This window comes from Rhyacophila brunnea, unplaced genomic scaffold (genome assembly GCF_057557595.1).
Source record: "Rhyacophila brunnea isolate RB1 unplaced genomic scaffold, BYU_Rbru_1.0 scaffold_4, whole genome shotgun sequence".
Taxonomy (NCBI): Eukaryota; Metazoa; Arthropoda; class Insecta; order Trichoptera; family Rhyacophilidae; genus Rhyacophila; species Rhyacophila brunnea.
Genome location: NW_028233068.1, coordinates 40,080,076 through 40,104,068, shown reverse-complemented (window position 1 = coordinate 40,104,068; position 23,993 = coordinate 40,080,076). Strand labels below are relative to the sequence as shown.

Sequence of the window (23,993 nt, the reverse complement as noted above, 5' to 3'; positions counted from 1 at the left end):
TGGATATTGCACTTAATATAATTCAGTTCTAGGGTACAGATATATTTATTAGGATTTCTCATACAACAGTCAATAAGAGATCATAAGATGTTCCAAGCCATCACTATGAGAAAGATTACATTATTCAAATTGATATAATATAACTATTGGTCGAGAGAATTGATTTAAATATTAAAAATTAAAATATAAAAAAACATTATGTAGAATGAGTGGTATGTAGCTTAATTATTTAATGCTATGTTAATATTATCTTAAGTTAGTTAATCTTTAAATTAATATTAATCCTATTAACGTACTATTTGTCCTTGTAATTAATTTGTATTTAAGATCAAAGCGTTCGAATATGCCTTGTCAAACAATATTAATCCAATCAGTTTAAAGATAATCTGTATTTCCATACATGAATTATTAATTCCATTACGTAATCAATGTATGAAGATTAAATTTACCAACGATAAAAAATTTATTTTCTATATATATGATATAAAAATGTGACTAGAAAAAAACAAATTACCTAATGAACACTCACGAACACGTATTTGAATATAGTTGTCGAAATAAAAATTGCGTATTATTTACGCGTCTGTTGGATGAATATGTATGTACTTACATAATTGTAGTATAAATTCTGTATAAAAAATATGATTTTTGTTAAATCATTGTTCTATTTATTTAAATGTTAGATAAACCTATTATTTCACGATAAAAGGACTAAGTGAATAGTTTAATTTACTCCAGAAAATCCACTTTAATTATAGACTCATATTTTATTCATATAGCAATATTCTTGTAGCAAAAGAAGATTTGTGGACAATTAAAACTTTCGTCATCTTCCTGTTTCACTTTTCCGAAATTCACCAAAAGTACGTTACAAATTCTCGGTCGTCGTTGCAAAACTCAGTTTGACGCGGACCTATTTGTGAATGTAAAAAAACCAAGTTTCCAAAAGACGACTAGGTACTCGAAACGAACTTTCAGGAATAATTAAAGCGAAACAAAAATGTTCTCAATCAAAAACTTTCAGCCCTCATTCCGTGCTTATAAATTAAGCCGGACCGTTATCCTATATTTGAAAGTTTTGCAGTTCATTCCGATGGGGATATTAATTAAATAAATGTCTACTAATGAATCCTTAGTTAGGACATTTGTAATTTATATTATAATACATAGATATTGATAGAAATAACACAACGTTTGAATTACATGTTATTATTAAAACAAGGCATGCGTACTTTGGCGCGGGATAAAAGGTGATGATTTAGATTAGGCGGTAAGGCTACTTCCTCTTCCCTACTGTCTACCCTCTATTCTTCCAGCCACGCAGAGACGTGTCAAACAACTGTATTTTTATCTTCACTCTGCCATGATTCGTGGAATTTTTTGTATTATTTTGCATCCCGGTCCAGCATTTCTCGATCATCTCATTAAAAGTTACAAATATAATTATGTATGAGTTCTTAATTATTTACATTAAACTAAAATAATATACAAATATTTTGAATGTGTTTTTATTTTTGGTGCACCTAATAGAAAGCAAAGTATAAGTAATGTGTGCAAGTCTATCAATCTTTATACGATATAAATATCACTTTATCTTCGTTTCAGATATCTGCCCTAGCCTGTCATCACGTCTTGGTATAATAAGGTCAGCCATACATTATTTTAATATCTTTTTCTTGCAATTTACAATACATATACTTACATAATAGAAAAATTGTATGTACTTAGACAATGTTTTATTGTTTAATTGATACATTTCCTTTTTTATTTATGGGTATATTGTATATTATACACCACTTTTAATTATATATGTTTTATTTTATTTCATGTTTTATATATGTATGTATTTAGAAATTTAATATAGATAATTTTATTATTTTAATAGAAATAATAACTTTATTGAAACCATGACTATAATCGTATCTATCTATATAATTAGGTGATACTAACTGTTTAGTTATTTCTTCAGATATATTTTTATGCATACGATATATTATTATCTATGTTCAATTGAAAATAATATGATAAAATATATTATTACAATAGATAATTGGATGTCAAAAAATACCTAAAATCTAAATTATTTATGCGTTAGATTAGAATTACATACGTTATATTAGAATTTTAACATACTATAGAACTAATTTAGAAAAGCCTCATAAATAGAAAACACTTATACTTTATTATATAGATTTTTTTTACCTGGTGGGACTTAGAATATGCGTTTGGATGTTATTTCAAATTCCGATAACATTGTTGCAGGATTTCTTCTAATTTATTAGAATTTTCTAACATATGCACGTTTTATAAAAAATGTTTCATCCTTAAATAGTATGTAATAAAAAAGTAAATAAACTACATTACCATTGGGTAACTTGTATTATTCAATTCAACTCCTTTTTTTGTGAATCGGAATCTAGTCAATGTGTTTAACCAATAAATTAAGCAATCTGAATTATTGTACTATTAATATGTTGGTACTCGATTATAAAAACCACGACGAATATTATTTGTATTATAATGATTGTCAAATATTAGGTACATGGAAGTACACCGAATGAGCTAAACAGACCCTATTTTAAGAATTTATAAAACAATGCCCACCAATATTCATCTTCACGCAGGTAGAATATGTATCAAGTGATTTGGTTGAACAGAGTTATTGCCCTCCCAATTGGCATTACCAATGGCAGGTTACTTTTGCACCTTGGGAGAACAAACAATAATTGATTCTCCCGATTTCTAAGTTAGTTATCAGAGACACAGGTCAATACTACCAAGAATGGCAGAATTCTCATTTTCACCACGTATAAGTCGGAAAAAATACGTGGCCAAATATAAATATTGTCGTCATTTATAATATTATAAGTACATAATAATAATTGCAAAAGAAAACTCAAATATGATTTTTCTTCAAAATATATCATCACAATACGATGAGTTCACGCCGATATTTTTTATCTATACAACCAAATCTTTCAACTTTTATTCCCTTTCACAATGAACGGGAAGAGTTTCGTATGGTTTACGTCACTAATCTAGATTGATGGTAGTTTTTTTTTATGCGGTGCCACTTTAAACCATTTTTCCTGATAAAAGAAGTGCTTTAAGCATCTGCGAATATATTCCAAAGTGCCAATTTTATTACTAGGCATACCCTGTTATAATATCTACTATTATATAGGTATATGTATTACGAACAATTTATTAATTATAATATAATATTATATTATACTCTCATCAAGTTATACAAAAAGTTTTTTTTAATTCGAAATAATGATATATTATTTGATTTCAAAAACAATATAGTACAATAATATTCGAAGATGTCTATTATATTATAATATTAACACTAAAATTTTATTTGAGTACCTATATGTGATTTCAAAATATTTGTATTTTGATCGTTTTGATTACTTCCGTATAGTACAGTGATGGCGAACCTATGGCACACAAATGTTTTATTTTAAAGAGAAAAAAATAAGTGATAAAAAAAGTTTTACAAATAAATGTATAAGGATATACAATTTAAAAAAATAATAACGTCATAGACATACGTATTTTATTTGTTTTTTAATATTATTTACCGCGCAAATGGAAATGACGAAATGCATTGTATAAAAAATAGAAGGCAAATACTTTTTAGGAATAAGCGTAACGTTTATTGTAAATAATATATAATTGCATAGCTCGGTCCTTAGGTTTTGTGTCATTTAATATTATCGTACTGACCTCATCAGATGACGAGGGAAGCGGCACCGCAACACTCCGATTTTGATCGATTTACAACGATTGAGACAAATCGGGCAATTAAAAATAAAAATATTCAACCAATAAACCTGATAAAATTATTTATTGGCAGTCATTCAAATATTGACAGTTACTGAACTTTATATTTTTCCTCAAACGTAATCGCTAAAAATGAAAAACCGTTCAGTGATCAGGAGAATATAATATGAACGAAGTGTGGTTAAAATGCTTCCACGATCTCTTTGGAAATTTCGAAAACAAGAAAAAAATTATTTAATGAACAAAATATACCTTCGGCTAGAAACGCGATGAAAAATAAAATCTCAAGAACTCAATTTTAATTTTTAAACCCTTTTAATAACATTCTTAAAATTCAATATTCCAGAATATAACTTATTAAGATAAATGGTTAGTAACAAACAAATTTTGTAATAGATTACAAACCTGTTCTATAAGTGATTTATTATTTATTAAACAATGGAGTTAATTAACTTTATAATTTAAAATAAAGTATTATAATGGTTAATATTATATGTTATCTTTTTAACCAATTTTATAGTTAATAGTTAAAACTCTAACATACCATGTCAATAATCTAAAAAGGCAAACTTAGGAAGAGATTTATATTTGATGACAATCATGGCACAGATCGGTTTATTCGAACGGTACTTTTAATAAATATCTAGTATCTCACCGTAGAAATATGAAAGTACAGCCAAGAGGCTTATAAGAAATGGTCCATTAGCTAGGACTTTCACGGTGACACTTTGAAAGCTCTGTACACTTTTTCTTAGTCTATTTTTGCTGTCGAGCTTTCACGGAAGCTCTCAGATCTTCATGTCACAGTTTCACATCTTTTGTGTGGAGACAAAGCGTTCCGTATTAATTAATACGGACATTGCCGTAATAAATATTAGGTACACTTCAAATTAAATAACTGAGAATTTAAATGCGTCAAGAGAATTTTTTGCTCTTTAAGATTTGTAAAAAAAAGTTATTACACTATTCATTAGGTGATAATTAAATTTTTGTGTGAAAAATGTCACAATTTTTCACTGAACTAAATTGTATTTCACATAAAAATATATGTCTTCAAAATAGTATAGGTGGTGATAATTAAATTTTTGTGTGAAAAATACCACATTTTTCACTGAACTAAATTAGTATAGGTACCTTAAATAATATTAATTATTGAAAACAAATATTTTTGAAAAACCTCCGAAATGAATCGCATAAAAATACTACAAAAATGATAAAAAATAGACAGCTTGGAATTTGAATTCACATCTCTCACTGCAAGACCAATTAGCTCTTATTCATTAAGCTAATTGATCCATCTATTTTTTTTTAAATAATTATTGATATCTACGCTATCTGCATGTTCCTCCATTAGAATATCGCTAAACATAAAAACGTAAATAGTCATAAAAATGTTCTTAACGTTAAAAAAATGATTAAAATGTCGTGTTTACGGTTCGTCTTAGGTAGGCGCGTTCGGCGGCGCGTTGAGCGGCGCGCGCAACCCAAACGTATAACCATTTAATAAAAAAAAAAAGACTGTCTACGAACATTTTCACACACGGTTATACGTTTGAGTTGCGCGCGTCGCTCAACGCGCCGCTGACTTCGCCCACATAAAATGCCCAGTTAAATTTAGTTGTGAAATATAAAAAATGGCGGCCGACAAATATTAACAACTTTGCAATGAATTACTAATTTACCTATATTTAACTAATAAACGCAATTGAATTTAATAATTTATGAATATGTATAGTATGCTATGTAAAAGTACTGACATTTCATATAATTAGAATCAATAAAAATATTTTTTTAAAACAAGGTACTTAACAGACTTTGAAACCAATAGCCTCAATTTTGCATTTTTAATCGTGTACATAATATTATTATTCACTTTTCAATAAAAATAAATTGACAATATTTGGGTTTGCTATTGTTTTAGGTTGAATATCGATGTTAAACAATATCATTTGTTTAAAAATCTTTTATTAAATAAAACAAAATACTTTACTTCATAAATTGTATTCGCGTCTTGAAACAATATTGGTTTTCATACTACCATAGAACTTTCAGACTCTCAAAAGTGTCGTTTGGCCTTAGCTCAACTCACAAACGTTATATTGGAACCTGAATCGATTTTAAATATTTACCTATTCAAGAAGAGTTTTTTTGTAAAATAAACATTTTTATTTTTATAAATAAACACTCCATTGTAAGATTTATATAAAAATGTCAAATTATACCTACACAGTTTTTAGCTACACACTTTATTACTCGTTATACGCATAAACAAAAAATATGTTACATAAATCCTTATATGAGTGTATTAGTTTCAAAGTCGGTAACCTCCGTTTTGGTTATTACTTTATGTTTTTCTTGATTCTGATTCTGTAAGTACTTTTCTATCATTTTTTGTATAGTTATAAAATATTATATTCATTTCCGTCGGTCAGTTAAATGTAATTAAACCGAAGGTTTATTGTAAAGTCGTTTATATACACCAGCCGACAGTTTCTTTATATTATTCTACGACTAAATTTAAACACGATTTTTTATCAATTTTAATGACGTTAGTGAAATGCTGTGCTATCATTGTTTGCTTATATTTCTTAGAAAAATACTGTGTGCTTTATCGAAAAACAAAAACGGCAATCTCCATTTTCGCAATATGTTAGCGAGTCATTAAAAATGTCTTACAACTTTCTTATAAGTTTAATTTCTGAAAAAATGTATTATATCATGTTATTTATAATATTATTAATATACAAACAAAATTTTAAATTATAAATAATGAATCTCTCGATCATTTAGACATTCCTCATATTTATTCAAGAATGACATAAAACTACTAAATACTAAATTCACTAATACAGTGTACCAAACAATAAAACAACCATAAAAAACAATTTTTTCTTTTAATCAATTATGTATTTACATATCAAAAACTAAATTAGTAGTTGAATAACTACAAATGGCTACCCCTTAAATGAGTAAATAACTACACATAATATATTTATAATACCAACATATATTTACATATGTCATTATAATAAAATGTGTCATATGAGTACAAAAATAAACAACTCGTTCACTTTTCTTGCATCAACGAAATTCTTTTTATAAACCGAATTACTTTCTCGCGCTAAAAGGGCAAGGATTTTTATTTACCTATACTTCGTTTTGTCAGCTTATTGAATTGTTAAGTGCCAAAAGAAAACAAATAAATAAGAATCCGTCAATAAAGATTTATATACATATTCAATCATAAGTATAACATGACATGTACAGACAGCTATGCGAGAAACTTCTATATATACTACTATGAAATTACACTGCGGTAGTATAATATTAATGACTTTTTAATTTCGCACTCATAAATTGAATTACTTGGTTCATATTTTTATTGATTATAATTTGTTTATAAAATTATTCGTAGCGATAAATTTAACGTACATTTTAAAATATACAAAATACGTTCAGTACTGTATTTGAAATTATTAAGAAATTAGTGTCATTTTACTTCAACGTTACATACAACAGCCTGTAGGTACTTATTTTATATAAATTCATCATTATCTGATACATTATTATGTATATAATATCAAGTTATAAACCTTGAATACCGGAATTATTTACTTTTTGAAGGTGAACTTAATATTTTGGCGGAGAAGAATTATATTTAGGTAGTGAGATCGAAAATAACGTATTTTTGGTATCTTCGAAAGCTAATCCTGAAAAAATTGTTGGCTGTGTAGAGACGATGGGTTTCTGTATTGTTGTTTTTTTTATTATTAAGCTGCGAAGTCTCAATTGAGTCTCTCTTGAGCTTTTCGTTTAAACGTACACTGTTAATATATATTATTTTGTATTGTCTCATAATATGAATTACCAAAATACATGGTATTTTAAAATAGTATAAATTACCTAATTCTATTAAAATTATATAGTAAGTTAAGCATGTTTATTAATTTTTTAATTGAAGTTTGAAATTGACTTTAAAAAATGTGACAACTTAGGCAGAGACAAATATATTGTATTTTTTAACACCTAGTTAAATATCTATAATAAAATCATATTTCACAATGAATATATTTTTTAAATATCTTTAAATATTATGTAATATGATTCAAGTTCTAATGTATTTATTTAAATATATTGAATTTTACAAACTTCAAATTCAACACGTTCACAACATGAGATGAAAAAAACAGAAAATACAGTATTAGAAAAACAATATAAATAGATGCAATAATTATAAAGTAGGTAGGTACATTAATGTACACCAAATAAGCTAAGTAGACCCAATTTTAGGAATTCATAAAAAAATGTTGAATAAAAAGCCCTCATAAACGAAATCCGGGCTAAACCCATAATTTTTACCTAAACAGATAAATTTAATACGAACTTCGTTCAAAAGTTAATTCGACCTATATTACAATAAGAGTAGTCATTTCAATACAGCGTTCATGGTTTGCTATGCACTCTGCTAACGTGTCTGCAGATTTTGTATTTTACATAGCTACTACAATGCTTAAAAAATATTTCAATATATACTTTGTAACAATATACATTCGCATTCATATATTTGACTTATTGAGTTCACATCTCCACTCTGATAATATTGATACTTATATTATGTTGTCTTAATAAAATTCATCGGGAGCTCTCAGAACTGTTCACTATAAATAAAACTTCTCATGGAAATGTCCTTTCTCAGTAGGTAGGTACTATGTTGTGTTCTATGTTGACAACAACAAAGGGAGAAATAGTTGCTTGTCGTACATTTAACAAAATTTGCATATAATATAAAAACATAAAGTTCTCGTGCTTTTCGTAGAGCGAACAAAAAGCTCGGAACGTAAGCTCGGTCATGATATCTACGCTCATTTTACATGGCTTTTTTATGTCAGCGATACCATACCGAAACTGAAAAAGCGCTCTGGGGTATTCTCGCAATTTTTCACTCTGTTTTGTGGCTTTTTTTGTAATTTGTTCTTTTGTTCTTTGCTTGCTTATCGTTTTGTGATATTTCACTACATTCTATTAGTTATGTACATATGTCTCGGAATGATTTTTTTTATACTGGAAGATATCAATTCTTGTAAACGATCATACAATTGCTTTTGTCAACTAACAATAACCATTCAATTTATTAACAAAATAAGTTGTAGTAACAGTAGTGCAGGAAAATGATACCTACGTAAAGATAAGTTTAGGTGGATGTTGTCTTATGAATTCTTAAAATATGGTGTGTTTAATACATTCAACGTACTCCCATGTGGGTACTTAACAATCTACTCTTTATATAGTGTTTTTAATAATGTTTCTCGATTTTTTTTTAATACAAATACTTGGTTTTTTTCATATCATGTTGTAACCGTCTTTAATTTGTAATTTACGTCAATTTCAATATGAAATAATAAATAAAATAATTCTGAATTTGAATATTTGTATATTGGTAAAATACATCCTGTTCATATTTGGATTAGGAGATGAATTATTTTCGATAATAATGTTTGAGAATTTTTTTGATTTTTTTAACACATAATTTGGGAACCTCGGGAAAAAAAATATTTTAATCGCCATCTTTTGTATTCAGGACATTCGGTCTATTCAAATTAATCATCCAGTGCAGTACTTATTACGCTGAAATTACGTTATACGTACGTCTTCGAGGTGTTATTTCTGATTTTGTTAGTATCGATGAATTTGTCTTATTTTCTTGACCATAATTAAAAGTTCACGAATATATATCCAAATTTACAAAAAGCCTACTAACCCATTTACATGCTAATTATATCGAATGACCACGTGATGGGCAACGCACCAGTTGCGTTGGACGCAGTGAATCGACGCTATCGATGATCACGATGGCTGCACGGCCTAAGCGTCAGCCTATGATGTCAGCCTATAACGTCGTGTGTCCCAGGTCCCACACATATTGTTTTTTAATTTGTGTATGAGTCAAAGTATGGACCTAATAGGATAAGCAAGTGGCTAATATCCATTTTTCGTAAAAATGAAAATTTGTTAATACAAGCCTCCACTCTGTGGAGGCCCATATAAACCTATTAGGATCGGATATGATAAAAAAAACTATCATCCTCATTGCCAGTATTAGCCGGGGTCAATCCACTTCTAGATGAATAGTTCACCTCTAGTCCCTCCATTAATATTGGTCCATATGGTATATAATATAATATGACACAATTTGCAACCATTTAATCATTCGCTGAACAACATATACAGCCTTTAACCATTTCATTAGCTTCACCCCGATCACTTTTTCCTTCACTTACTACTGACTGCCTCTAAATATATTGATTTTTTGTCACCCTGTTCATCATTCACCTTTCCATACCATTTATCATAAATAATCTTAATTTTTTGATCTATCTTATACTAAGACTACATGTTTCACATGCATAAATTAGCATGTGCGTCATACACATTATGAAATCAGTTTGGTGTCATAAAGTCACACAATAAATAAAGGCGATCGTACCAAAGCGTGGCCGCTAGTTTCATTTATCTGCACCAGCCGCCTCTTGATTCACCAGTCTTCACGAGAGGTGGTAATACTTATTACTATGTCATCATAACTACGTATTTAACTATGAGAAAGAATACTTAATGTGATGTATATTACGCCATTCTTACTATAAATAAAATTTATTTTGTTAAAATGCGTGACGTTAATGATAGGTAATTTACAAAAATTATTTATTTATCATCTCAAGTAGGTAATTAATAATGATGGCATTACATGCTTAGAAATTTCACGAGATGAAGATTGCACAGATGGCAACATTCTAATACAACCTCAGTTTGCATATACGTATTTAAATATATGTCCGAGTGTGTAAAACCGGTTGAAAGTAGCATGCCGTGTTACTGATAAATGAGTATGCTTTTCTTTTAATATCGAATGTAATTTTTTCCGTACACAGGCGGTGGCGTCCCTGAGTGATAGCAGTGGCGAAGGGTTGGAGGGGAGATATGGTGTTAAGATCCGTCATAACTAGTGCGCACTAATTTTTTTCAGTCATACGTACTTATTTATTTTCATTGTAATAAGACTAAAATGTGCAGAGAGTGTTGGTTAGTTTCTATAAATCAATTGAACGCTAAGCCAAACTATAATAGTTTTTGTATGCTATGATGGGTGATATGACAAAAGTAGTGCAAACTTTTTCAGTCATACTTGATTGTTTTCGTTGAATTAAGAATACATTTAATATTATTACAGATGGTGATAGTTTTTTTTAAGTTCATTAAACCGTGGATAAACCAAACCATAATAGATAAAAAATATTCTTCTATCTATAAATTATCCAAAATTATGTATGATATAATCGCATAATTTTAGATACTTATATGACTAGTTTTTGGCAGTTATTTATTATGGCTTGGCTTACACACGGTTTAATTGACCAACTCTGTTTAATTTCAAGTATTCTGTTCAATTCTTAGTTAAATGTAGACAAATCCGTATGACTGAGAAAGTTTAGTGTCCACAATCTATGTCGGATCTTAACAGCCTACGTCCACCCTTCTCCAATGGATGGTAGTATACATGCCGAGAGTGCTAAGCCAAATAACAATTTGTAGCGCCTTGGTAAATTAAAATTAAACATTAATTTTATTGGTCTCACCATATACTGTTTCACTAATAACCCTAGAAAAAACGTATGTATATATTTCGAAATCATAATATATCGTCCAATTTTCTTGTCATCATTATTCATAGTATTTAAATTCATTTAAAGCATTCATAGTAACTTCTCAATGGCACCATCGTTTCTCATGACTTATTTTCTCTACAACAAATAATTAACATCGATATAATTTCATAAATATTGAAATTTGATCAATGGCTAACAATTAATAACTGTCAGTTTCACCCATGTATTTAAACATCTCTCTTTTTCCAACAATGCCTACAAAATAATAATAAAAGCTGACAGGAAAAGTAATTTGGTTTTCTAGACATGTACAATATTTTTTTCAGTCATATTAAAAACAGCCGAAAATTTTAAATTTATTCATCAGATACCAAAAGATTTTCCATTTAAGCACGCATGAAAGCACCCACGCAAAGATTTGTTTCTTACTTTTTAAATTATATTTTTTTTCTAAAATTCAAGGCTAAATATTTTTAACAAGGGCAGCTGTATTTTTAAGATGTATTTCTCGTGAAACGTTTTGAAATAATAAATCGGATTTATAAATAAATTTCACTTTTAGAAGTGTTATTATTCGTTAATACAATGCTCATATTATTGTTTATGCTAGATACTTATAATTTACAATGTAATTTCTTAGATAAAAATATGTATGAATTATACTAATGCAGGATTATTTATTGAAATAGTATTATCTTGTAATATCACGAAAGTAAAAAGACACAGTAGGTATATTTTTTATATAGTACCTTTCTGAAAAAACACTGCGGATTCAAAGTTTTTATCCATGTAATAAAATAAATAATAATACGCTTGAGCACATACGAGTACCTACATTATAGAAAAAATATATATATTATTACTTTCACGATCACTCTTTGTCGTATCTGCAAGGCTCCTGGAACGTTGATGAGGAAAGTAAGAGGGTAGAAGTATTTGAAATACATCAATGAATCAGCCAAATACAATATATCTATATTAGTACAAAATAATATTATTAGTAAGTAGGGTATAATAATTTCAGAAAGTGTTATATAGTTTAAATTTTATTGTATCAATTTAAAAGATTTCTTGTATCCAGAAAACAAGAGAGATGACATGAGGACGTAAGATACTCCCATTTTCTTAGAATAATTTGTATATTTTTACAGAATTTACTATCATAATGTTGTCACTCTTGATTAATCATAAAAATATAATATAAACGTAATTTAAAAAGACCTCAGAAGCATATATATATTAGAATAATTAGTCAGGTAACTTATATGAGAATATCATAATACGAAAAAAAACAAACAATAATGACAAAAGTTGTAATTGTGATAGTACTTAGTATTCTACAACTTCTTGAAACATCTATTTTCTGACACTGTTATTAAAAATGTACATATAATTAATTATATTAAATTTTTTCAATGTAATTTAAAAAAAAATATTGAAAGATTTCAAATCTGTGATGGAGAGTCTTCTATCTCCTAGCAGTTTGTAGCAAATTTTTTTCATGGATTTAAAAAAATCTAAAATTAAATTAAATTAGGTACCTATAGAAAAAGTGCTAAAAAATTATATTGTAAATTATTGATGTAATATGTATTTGTTATTTCAAATAATAATAAAAATAATTTGTATGAATACTTCCATATATTGTATTTTATTTCTAATTAAGTATATAATATTGATTGTAGTAATATTGATCATTAAATGTATTAACTGATTCAATTTGTAAATTTCATAATATAGAAAAATAAGACGCACGGCGGAACTCGAACCCACATCCATGGGATTCAAGATAATGTGTTTTACCAATAATTGAACCATCTATGTCGTCCCAATTATGACTAAATTAACTAGTTTATACATAAGTGATGGTAGCTAGTGATAGTAGGGTTATATTTAAGGTAATAAAAAATAGTTACAATTTATACACCTATTTCAAATAAGGATGTTATCAGAGATGTATAAATGTAGATATTATTATCGTATTTTCTATATATTTTTACATCTCATCAAAGCGAATAAAATCGGTCTTTCAAAATATTTGTTTATAATATAGGCACGTATCCAAAAAAATAAAAATAATCACATTCATTCATTAAAAAATATTAATCATAGTGTATTGCTCGCTTTATGTCACCACAAATGACGTTTGATAGAACAAAATATTGAAGTGACTGGTTTATATTTTGAACAATTCTAGATTACAGCCAAATAAATTATACTAGTATTCTAATGTATATTGACAGTTTTTTTAATAAAGCAGCGACAGTAAAATAATCAAAGGAAATAGAAAAAAATCTCTGTAATAAATTTATTTTTCTAGCTTTATTAAGTTTAAATTTTAGTCTGCAATCAAATGTGGTCAGTGGCTAATTCTCTATGAAGCCTTATAGATAACCGAGTATTATTTCAGTCATCAATATAATCCTATATCCTAATAGTGAAATTGTACATGATAATATAAAGCTCGTATTTGTGGGCTAATGTTTAATATTCTGCAGCATCAGTCCAAAGTGAATACAGCAAATTTGCATAAATTTCATACAAGCAATGGACAGCATGCAGTAAATTACCATATCGCTTCTGTCCTATTTTCGCAATTGCAACCACATAATAGGCATAATCCGGCTATGATTTAACCAAATTATTAATATACCTAATTCCGTTATCATTGTGCATTACACATGATATTATGGATTTGTCAATGACTATGAATATTAATAGCATACTATCACTTTTCATAGTATTTTGAATTTCGAGTGATTATAATAAAATATTTATTCATTTATTCAAAACTAGCTGATCCGGCGAACTTTTTACCGCCTCAGAATCAATAATCTTGTGTTAACGTATTAGCTGAATTAAAATACTCAAAATGAATTAAGTTCAATAAATGTGCAAAAATCAAATCAAAATGAAATAGATTACATAGTTTTGGTTGGTTCAGATTTCGAAGCATGATAACTACCAAGTCAATCTTCAGTTGTAAATTGTGCGGTGGCAAGCCAGGCAGATCCAATAAGTTTAAAAATTCATTTGGATTCGTCTTCGTTTATTACACAGTTGATAGATTTAAAGGAATGCATTGCACCAACGATTTGATTTTGAATTATGAAGTTTAAGTGATCCACATCTTTGTTCTTTGCCGCAAAAATTGCTCGTTCACTCAATCAATTTTTCAAAAATTCAGCGGAAACGAAATCAATCCGTTTGATTCGTCGACAGGAACACGTCAGTTACCGATAGTCAGCAATTGCTTTTCGGCAGATGGATCGTTTAGCAATGCAACTCGTATGTTTGTCGTCAGCTGAAGTTTCTTCACATAGCGCCACAGAGTCTATGATTTGAGGCAAGCGTTCATTTCATCGGCAGCGGTCGATCTTGGAATGACTGGTAGTGTTTGGCGGAAATTGCCAGATAGTAGAATCATTGCGCCACCAAAACATCTTTAGTAATTGCGCAGATTTTTCATAGTTCGATTGAGTGCTGCCAATGCGCATTTGCGCGCCATTGTGCATTCATCCCAGGTGATGTTTTTACTTGCTACCAAAACTTTGGCCATTGCTGAGTGTTTCGCATTACTGCTTGTCGGTGTTTCAGTCGTTTCAAGGTTTAACGGGAATTTCAACGCTGAATGAGCCGTTCGGCATCCTCCTAACAACGTGGCTGCTATCCCAGAAGAAGCAACTGCTACAGAAATTTCGGATCTCGCACGAACAGTGGCCAAAATCAATGACTTTGTCTTCCCAGTTCCACCAGGCGCATCGAGGAAAAATAAACCACCATTTCCATCATCAATTGTCTTCATTAACGTATCGTACACTTTCTTATGTTGGGGATTCAACATTGGTACATTCGATCGAACCTATAATAGGTTCAATGCATCTCGATCATATTCACGTTCACGTTCAAATTCTCGATTAAAAGCGTCATTCATTCCACGATGTGGCGTTGGCATTCCTAACTTAACTAACACACTGCTGCACATGAGATAACACATGTCTTCGATCAAAAGCAAAGCCTGGTTATGTATCTCCTCATTCACTTCGAGATCAAGATTCTCTGAACCGACACGAATTCGATGTAAAATGTCTTCTGACATATCATCCTTGTACTTGTTCCACAGTTCAGGTGGATTTGATGGGAGGCATGTCGAAATAATGATAGCAAATAATGTGCGTATCTGACTTGAAGATGTAGAAACAATTGCTACAGCAATTTTCATGTCCCAATGAATATTGTTTTCAAGCAAATTGAGCTGTTGACATGCAGCACGAAATGTTGGACACACTACACCATTGACAGTTCGAAGTGATTCAAATTATGTCGGCCCACGAACATTTGCCATCAACAACCGCAAGTAGAAGCATTCGTCATACTCGGATGAACTGTGTAAATGCGACCAAGAGCATCATTAGAATGCACATCCGGATGACCAGGAACCGCATCGCCTTGTTAACGACGTTGAAATTTCTTCGATGAAGCGTTCCAAGTATAATAACGTGGCGTCTCAGAGTAGAACAACGTTCGTGCAAACAAATCGTTTTGACAAATTGAAAAGAAACTGATCAATGTTGTTGCTGGAGGTGTTACAGCACGTTGAGCAACATTCGATGCATTAAAATAAACTCGTTGACCATTTTCCAGATGCACCGCCAAATGTACACCAGTGGGATGACGTTCATGAATGGGGAATGAGAAAATACGCCAAATCGCTTCATTGCAGCTCACATATCGACAAACTTGATAGTGCGTGATTTCATCGTTGGTATTGGGAGTTTGAACGCCAAAAACCACAATATCGCTGCCTTTGGTGACATATTTTCAGATGTATTTGATGTACTTTACTGAATTGCAATACTCATGTATCAGAGATGGCGGTGTATACGGATTTGTTTTGTGATTTTCTTACTACGAACAAAAAAAATTCATCGAAATCAGTCAATCAGTTCTATATCATCAAAAGACATCATCAAAAAAGCCGTTCCATACGAAATCTATAAGAAAATGAATGTTCTTCATAATTTCTTTTTCCGTTGGACGTTACACTGGAAAATTAATCACACAATTCAAAATTACATAATGAAGCAGTTATCGATACGCAAAATTTCATAACCTCAGAAAGTGAACATTTTAAAAGGCAACTTATCGTTTGAAAATCACGATTAAGATCGCTATTTGTCTATAACAAAGTCTTTCGGTATTATCTGAGGCTGAACTGAATCAACTGTCAAAAACGCCATGTTCATACTTTCTTTTGTTTGTTTGTTTCTTGTTTATTGTTTCTGTCATGTATCAGAGATGGCGTTGTATACGGATTTAAATTTTTTGTGATTTTCTTTTGTTTTCGTATGCGCGAGATCCATCGTTTAAATCCATTGATATCAGTCAAAAGCCGTTCGATACAAAATGTATGAAAAATTGTTTTTTTTTCATAATTTGCTTTTCCGTGAATTTTTCCGATGTTTTAATAGTTATTCTGCTATTCGGGGCTGAGACAAATTTAACAAATCAAAGATCGTAAATATCGGTCCAGCCGTTCTTCAGTTATAAATGGTGTAACTAACCCGACTTTTTTTATATATATAGATTGAAAAAACGTCATCCAGATTGCTATAGACGTGTATTCAAATACCAATCTGTCTAAGATTTTTCTGATAAGTGGTTCAAAACTATATATATTTTTAAGTTAATTCTGATTAGTTTAACCACGTCAGTATGCATTATGGGGAATGTAAAATTACTATGGACCTCTATAGTCACATGATACAAATCATTCAAATTGAAAATTAAATACAAAATAATATAATCTTACAATACTTATAACAAAACTGTTATAAAGTGAGCGAGTTTATAAATACATATTTAAATATTGATTTTTATTATATAATACTTTGATTAGAATGAGGGCTTACTAGATTCATTGGTTTTATTTGTTGAATTTCACCGACCGAAGAATTTCAACCGACCCGTGATAAAAAATGGCTATTATTAATTAGAAGACAAAATACAACTTGGGTGCATTACAAATTTATACTTTCCTTCATTATATTATATTGTAATGTAATATTGCATTATAAATAATATTTTTTAACACGTAAATCGTTATAAAATAATCCATGAATATAATAAACGGTATTTTACCTATTATTATAATGAGACATTAAAAAATGATAAAATACAAGCAATCTGAAGATTTCATTTGAGAAAATATGTAGATAAATGACTGTATAGTACAGTAATATTATTGTATGCATACTGGGTAAACGTGTATTACCATAATAATATACTTATCACAATATTTTTGCAATCGCTATTGTTAATTTTAAAGTAAAATAATAAGTGTACATTTATTTCCAGAATGTGGTTGCTATGAAATGATAGTTCCATATATTGCTAGGCTATTTATTGTAAATAACGAAATATTTAAAGTATTTACAGTAGAAAATTAACTTTTACTTATATCTTAGAGCTAGTGTATCTTAAATCTAATAAGAACGTCATGGAAAATATAATTAGGGTTTCATATATATAACTAGCGGCTTTATGGTTTTGTGAATTTTATATTTATGTTATGAATATATTCAAGGGATGATTAATTGGCACAGTAAGTAACGATAATTTAAGTAGATACGAAATCAATATTTAACTCATATTTGTCAAAATCGGGCATGAAACACACTAGCTCTGGTGTATAGATATTTTATACTTTTAATTTAACTGGTATATTATGTCATAATATAAAGTATGTATGTACATGGCATTGTTAGACTATTGTGATAAATAACTTAATTTATTGTGCATAGATACTCACTAAAATTATTTTTATTAACATTAATACATAAATTTTGAATATAATATGAATACTAAGATCGAATATTGGGTATGTTAGGTCGACCCTAATTTTCGCAATTTTCATAGAAAAGCTTTTATATACAATGATGACTAATTTAATATGGTTAAATTATTGGTTTATTTTAATATACTACATATTTTTTTATTTGATAAGTGGTTATTCTTAATACAACATTATTCTATTTTTAAAAGTCTTGAACTCGCCATAATATTAATGCTTTGAACATGTACGATAATAAATTGAAGTGACTTTTGATACAGTTTATTTTCATCTCATGTAATTCTATTTTCTGAACAGCCTACTTCTATTAAAATGCGTACTATATAAACGCATAGGACACAATATAGCATCACAGAAGAGCACTTTGCGAAATGATTCGTCTGGCTACGATAAAATGTGTCAGTCGCAATTTTTCAAACCGACGAGTGACGTGTCACGTGACATAAGTGAAAAACTCTTCCCACCGTCAGCATTAGTGGAAAATTCCATGACGTATATCATACCATGTAATACGCTTTCGTGATTTACGAGACGGTACTTAATAATCTAAGGAAAATTCTAAGCTTTGAAGAGATTCCATAATACATTTATTTTGATACCGAAACCTTATAAGTTTAGCATTGTGAACTATATCACTACGTTTTTTCTTTTTCATTAAATATAGTACGTATGTCGTCATTCACCTCTACCATTCAATTACTATTTTGAAACTTTTCTAAATGAGTGGTGAAGACTTCGTATTAAGCTATCATCTACCATTTACAATGACCGATAAAAGTAATTTAAATACAAGAATTTTCTAAACATAATATGTTTGAAACCATTACCATTGATACGGTAAATTAAAAAAATATTATTCCGTATTTTTCACGCAATGAAATAACATTTAACAATATACAAAATTATTAGATCTGTAATCGTAAATAATATGTGTATGAACACTGGTAACTGGCGCCTAAAAAAATATCAATTCTTTTTAACGGATACTTAGATTCTTACGTATCGATTCTTTTCCTTTTGTTATGACGACCCTACTAGCACTTCACTTTGGAAAACTGCAAAATATTACATACAAAATTATTTTTAAAATAAAAATGTATGTATCTGAGTATATACAATATATTGTTTGTGATAATATATTAAACAAATCCGCATTGCATATGGGCATATTATACAACTCAGGTTTTATTTCAAATTTTGTTCACCACGTTCTTAAATCTTGTGTTTTTTTAATATAAAAATAGTTTAATTAAATATACAGATAATTTCAAAAAAATTTAAATAAGACCGAATATAATAGAATGAATCAACGCCTGTCAATTTGTGTAATTATTTTTCTTTATTATAATCGTTGTAAAATAGGTTTTTCAATTTACAGTTTCATTCATTTGTATTACAATTTTACACAAAATGATTATTTTCAAGATTTTTTTTTTTTTAATTTGAGTTGTCTAATAGTCTAAATACAATTAATATCGACTGTAGAAAGGAAAAAAGGCATATCCCTTAGTTTTTTTTTTAAATACGTTTGATTGCTAGTTACGTTATACATGGCTAAATACACGTTGTGTCCAAAGGTTGTAAGCTGCAAATGCCAATTTATTATCTTAATTTAGCTAAAATTAAAAAAAAAAAGTAAGTGACGTGAGAAAATAATATAACTTAACTATCATGTTTGTTGATTTTTTTAATTAACTCAATAATTCATATCAGATTAGGAATATAAAAATCAAATTATTAATTGTCATGCACTTCACGGTTATGTCTATTTTGTATTTTAATTTTGACCTAAAACCATAACAAAAAAATTTTTGTGCTACCTGTAAAATTTGATGTGAATTTGATATTATTTGTGTGAATTACGCTCTTTTTCCTTTCCACAGTCGATATATTCTTAAACTGTCTCAATCAAAATAAAATTATAATTTCCAAAAATAATATCGAAAGATTAACTTAGGTCTGAGACTGCATATAACTTTATATAGTATGGATGAGTTATGGACGCTAAACCAGGAGATGTCACGGAGAGTTGAAGATTTCGAGATGTGGCTGTATAGATGCATCCTCAAAATTTCTTGGACTGACCGGATGACAAGCGTTGATGTTCTTAATTAAATTTAAAAAAAAACCGAGAAGTTCTTCGTAGTATCAAAACTATAAAACAACAGTAACTCGGCCACATTATGAGAGGACAAAAGTATAGCAATCGCTAACTTGTCATCCAAGGAAAGGTCAACGATAAGCGTAGCAGAGGACGACGCCAAATTTTGTGGCTTAATAACTCCCTGATCTGTACGAATATAGCATTACCGAACCATTCTAGTTAGCAGACGATAAAGCAAAGATCGCCATAATGGTGGCCGATTTCCGTTTGGGAATAACACGATAATTATAAATAATAATGTTAATATTCCTACAAAAATACCGATAATATTTCATATTTTAACATGTAATATAATACCTACTATAAAAGTATAAATAATGTAATACAATATCTAATAAAACCGTTGATATAATAATATATGCAGCATTTTAAGAATAAAACACCCCTCGCAAACAATCCTGCTAATACACATATTATATTATCTTCTTAGACAAATCTCATTCTTTCGTAAACATAATATACATAAATAGGGTCAGATTAATATCGTTGAAAAATAACTCGATTGCAATACGGGTGATTTATGTCGATGTCTTTGACCTTTTCTACTAAATCGTCTACTTTATTTATAGTGTTGAGATTTTTATATGATCGATGATATTATATAATATTGAAGAATTCATACAAACGTGTATATTCTGCAAGGCTAATATAAGTATCCGTCAAGAAATAAGAATACTGCTGTGTCATTGTAATATATTACTTTCTGGATATTTCAGTATACCTGAATTCTTCAGTATTTTAAGCAAATTGTATATATAGTAGTTCTTTTAAAATAAATTACGGTAAACTTATGATTATTATGTTTTGTTAAAGATGTTTTTTTGTTATATTATCTTTATCAAATTGATAATGTCGTGAGATGAAACTGGAAAGTTATAATAAAATATTAAACAAACTTAATGATAATACGATAATCTTTTTGTATCATATTATAATCTTCTTCTGTTGAATAATAGTGATTTTAGTTTCAGTCTGTCATTTATTTGAGAATAATTTCACCCCCAGTAGCGTAATGTACAGAATTCTCGCATCTAAAACCGTTGATCGTGAGTTTGCATACCGCGGTTGGATCAAATTCACATAATGTTTAAATCCAGAGCGTATATCCATCCGCTTGGATGATCTTTCCTTAGTCTCCTGGGATAATATTCGGTATGTTATATCTATGTGTGTGTATGTTCAGCCTTGGAAAAAATGGTAAAAAAATAATTGATTATGTTTATTATAAAAGTCAGACTTGTATTTTTTCTGATGTTTTTCATTTATTCAAATTGATCTAAAACCTTCTTAGAAGATTGGAATAAACATTTGGGTTTAATTTTCCCAAAAGTAAAATTGTGAAGCTTCCAGAATTAAATAAATTAAAATGTCCGATTCTTATCGTTTTGATGAATAGTGGTTCAAAATAATTTATCACTAACAGTTAAACGAAAATTAATTTACTCGCCGGAATGATAATCTATTTCGCAGATAGCGAGTTCTGACTTTATTTGTTGACACATTTTGACAATCGAAGTAATTTAATATTTTCTAATGATTTCTCTGATTACTTATATATTTACATATGGCTTTCATTAAATTCGTCTATTCAGCGAATTTTACAGCTGTCCACTGACCATTAAGTATACATTGAGTACAACTAGTGGCAAAAGGTGGAAGTAGGCTGTTAAAATCCGTCATAAATAATGCACACTAAAGTGTGTCAGTCATACGTATTTACTTTCATTGAAATGAGACTATAATTTACAGATGGCGTTGGTTAGTTTTTAAAATTTACTTAAACCCTGCGAAACCAAGCCATAATAGGTAATAGCTAAAAAATACTCGTCTATCTATAAAATATCTAGAATATTTTGTATACATACTTTGAATATTTTATAGATAGAATAATATTTTTATCTAATAATTTGGTTAGGCAGGGTGTTAATGAATTTAAAAAATGAACATGAATATATTGTGTAATATATTCTTAATCCAACGAAAATAAATAAGTATGAATGAAAACGTGTGCACAATTTTGTCGTATCTCCTAACATATAACAAGACTGTGATGGTTTGGTTAGGCAGGGTTTAATTGATTTTTAAAAACTAACCAACTGTAAATTGTAGTATTAGTTCAATAAAAAAATACCCATTACTAACAAAGTTTAATGTGCACTATTTATGGAGGATTTTAACATTCTACCTCCAGCCTTCGCTACTGAGTACCACTGTATGAATTATTCGTGTGACATATTCAGTATAACATGATGGGAAGAACTGGGGGTGATCAGAGTAGAAAGATACAGATAAAGTCTTCATCCAGCACTAGATTGCGTCTGACAGAAATAACAATGAGGAATTGTGTAAAAGCATGCTTTATTATAATATTTGTTTTCATTAGTTTTTATACTTTTGTTCGTTTACGTTGGATCTCATTAAATTACCTTACAATTTCTCTATACTCTTCTGAGCTTAGTCAAATAAGTTATGTCTGAGTTACTAGAATTTCTATGGCACTCTTCATTTCACCCATTTACTTATTTGATACGGAGTTTGTCCTATTTAAATTCACTGACAAAATTTAGGTCACTATCTTCTTTATGGGCTAAATAATCTAAAATCATAATTATTGTTTAATTAAAAAGCCCAAAAATATAACTATATGCATATTAGTCGCATTAAATAAAAACATATACACATAAAATAGTAGTTAATTCATTAAATTAATGGTTATTCCGTTTCCGTTATACCTACGTCGAGGTGCTTTATATATATTTGCGTAAACGGAAGTCATACAAGGCAAGAACGGTGTACAATAAAACAGGGTGAGAAGTAAGGTAGTGCGGTTCAACATAGCAAATGATTGCAGGTGCATGCAATTCAGAAAGCACTATACCTTTATGCATGCCACATGCAAATGCATCTTAGTGGAACTCCGGTTGTAAGACATGAGCTACAAAAAATAATAATATATTATTGACATAGAGCTTTTTAGATTTTTTCTTAAGGAGAATGCAGAATATTACGAAACTTTCAATTGGAGTCATTTTTTTTATTAATATACAGTATAAAGTGCTTAGTATTACTTAATCTATAAAAACATTTAACAGATAAACTTATAACGTTTTCAAAAATTAGAAAATGTGAATTCGTTCATAATTTACCAACAAAAAAAATGTCTTAATTTGTTAGCTTAGGCTTAGCATAGTCACTTAAATTGGCTGTTAAAAGATAGGATTGAGTTCGTTGTCATAAAATATTATTACTTTATTGAAAATATTGATTTAATGTTCACGTCATGTTAAATTCGGAACATTTAATATAATTTCTATTTGTTGTTATGTTTTCTTTTTTAGTTAAAAATAAGTGTATGTGATCAAAAATTGTCTACCAAACTCTAGTGGACACTTTTTTTGTAATTTTTCTGAAGGTTTATTAATTAATTTAGTAACTGATTAATTGCCATGACATCTTTTTGCTTACATTCTAAAGTTTGTGTAATGAGTCTTGTTTAATTTTAAACCTGGTGAAAGGCCATCAA

The 23,993-nt window shown here is 29.0% G+C and overlaps 1 protein-coding gene across 1 annotated transcript in view; it reads left to right on the top strand.

The window, feature by feature from the left end:
* The window catches only part of cpx (synaptic transmission protein complexin), a 474,353-nt gene that overhangs the window by 97,317 nt on the left and 353,043 nt on the right, over positions 1-23,993 (top strand). The window contains exon 2 of the mRNA XM_085954300.1: positions 1,606-1,645. The gene's annotated coding sequence lies outside the window, so the exon portion shown is untranslated. The remainder of the gene's footprint in view (positions 1-1,605; positions 1,646-23,993) is intronic.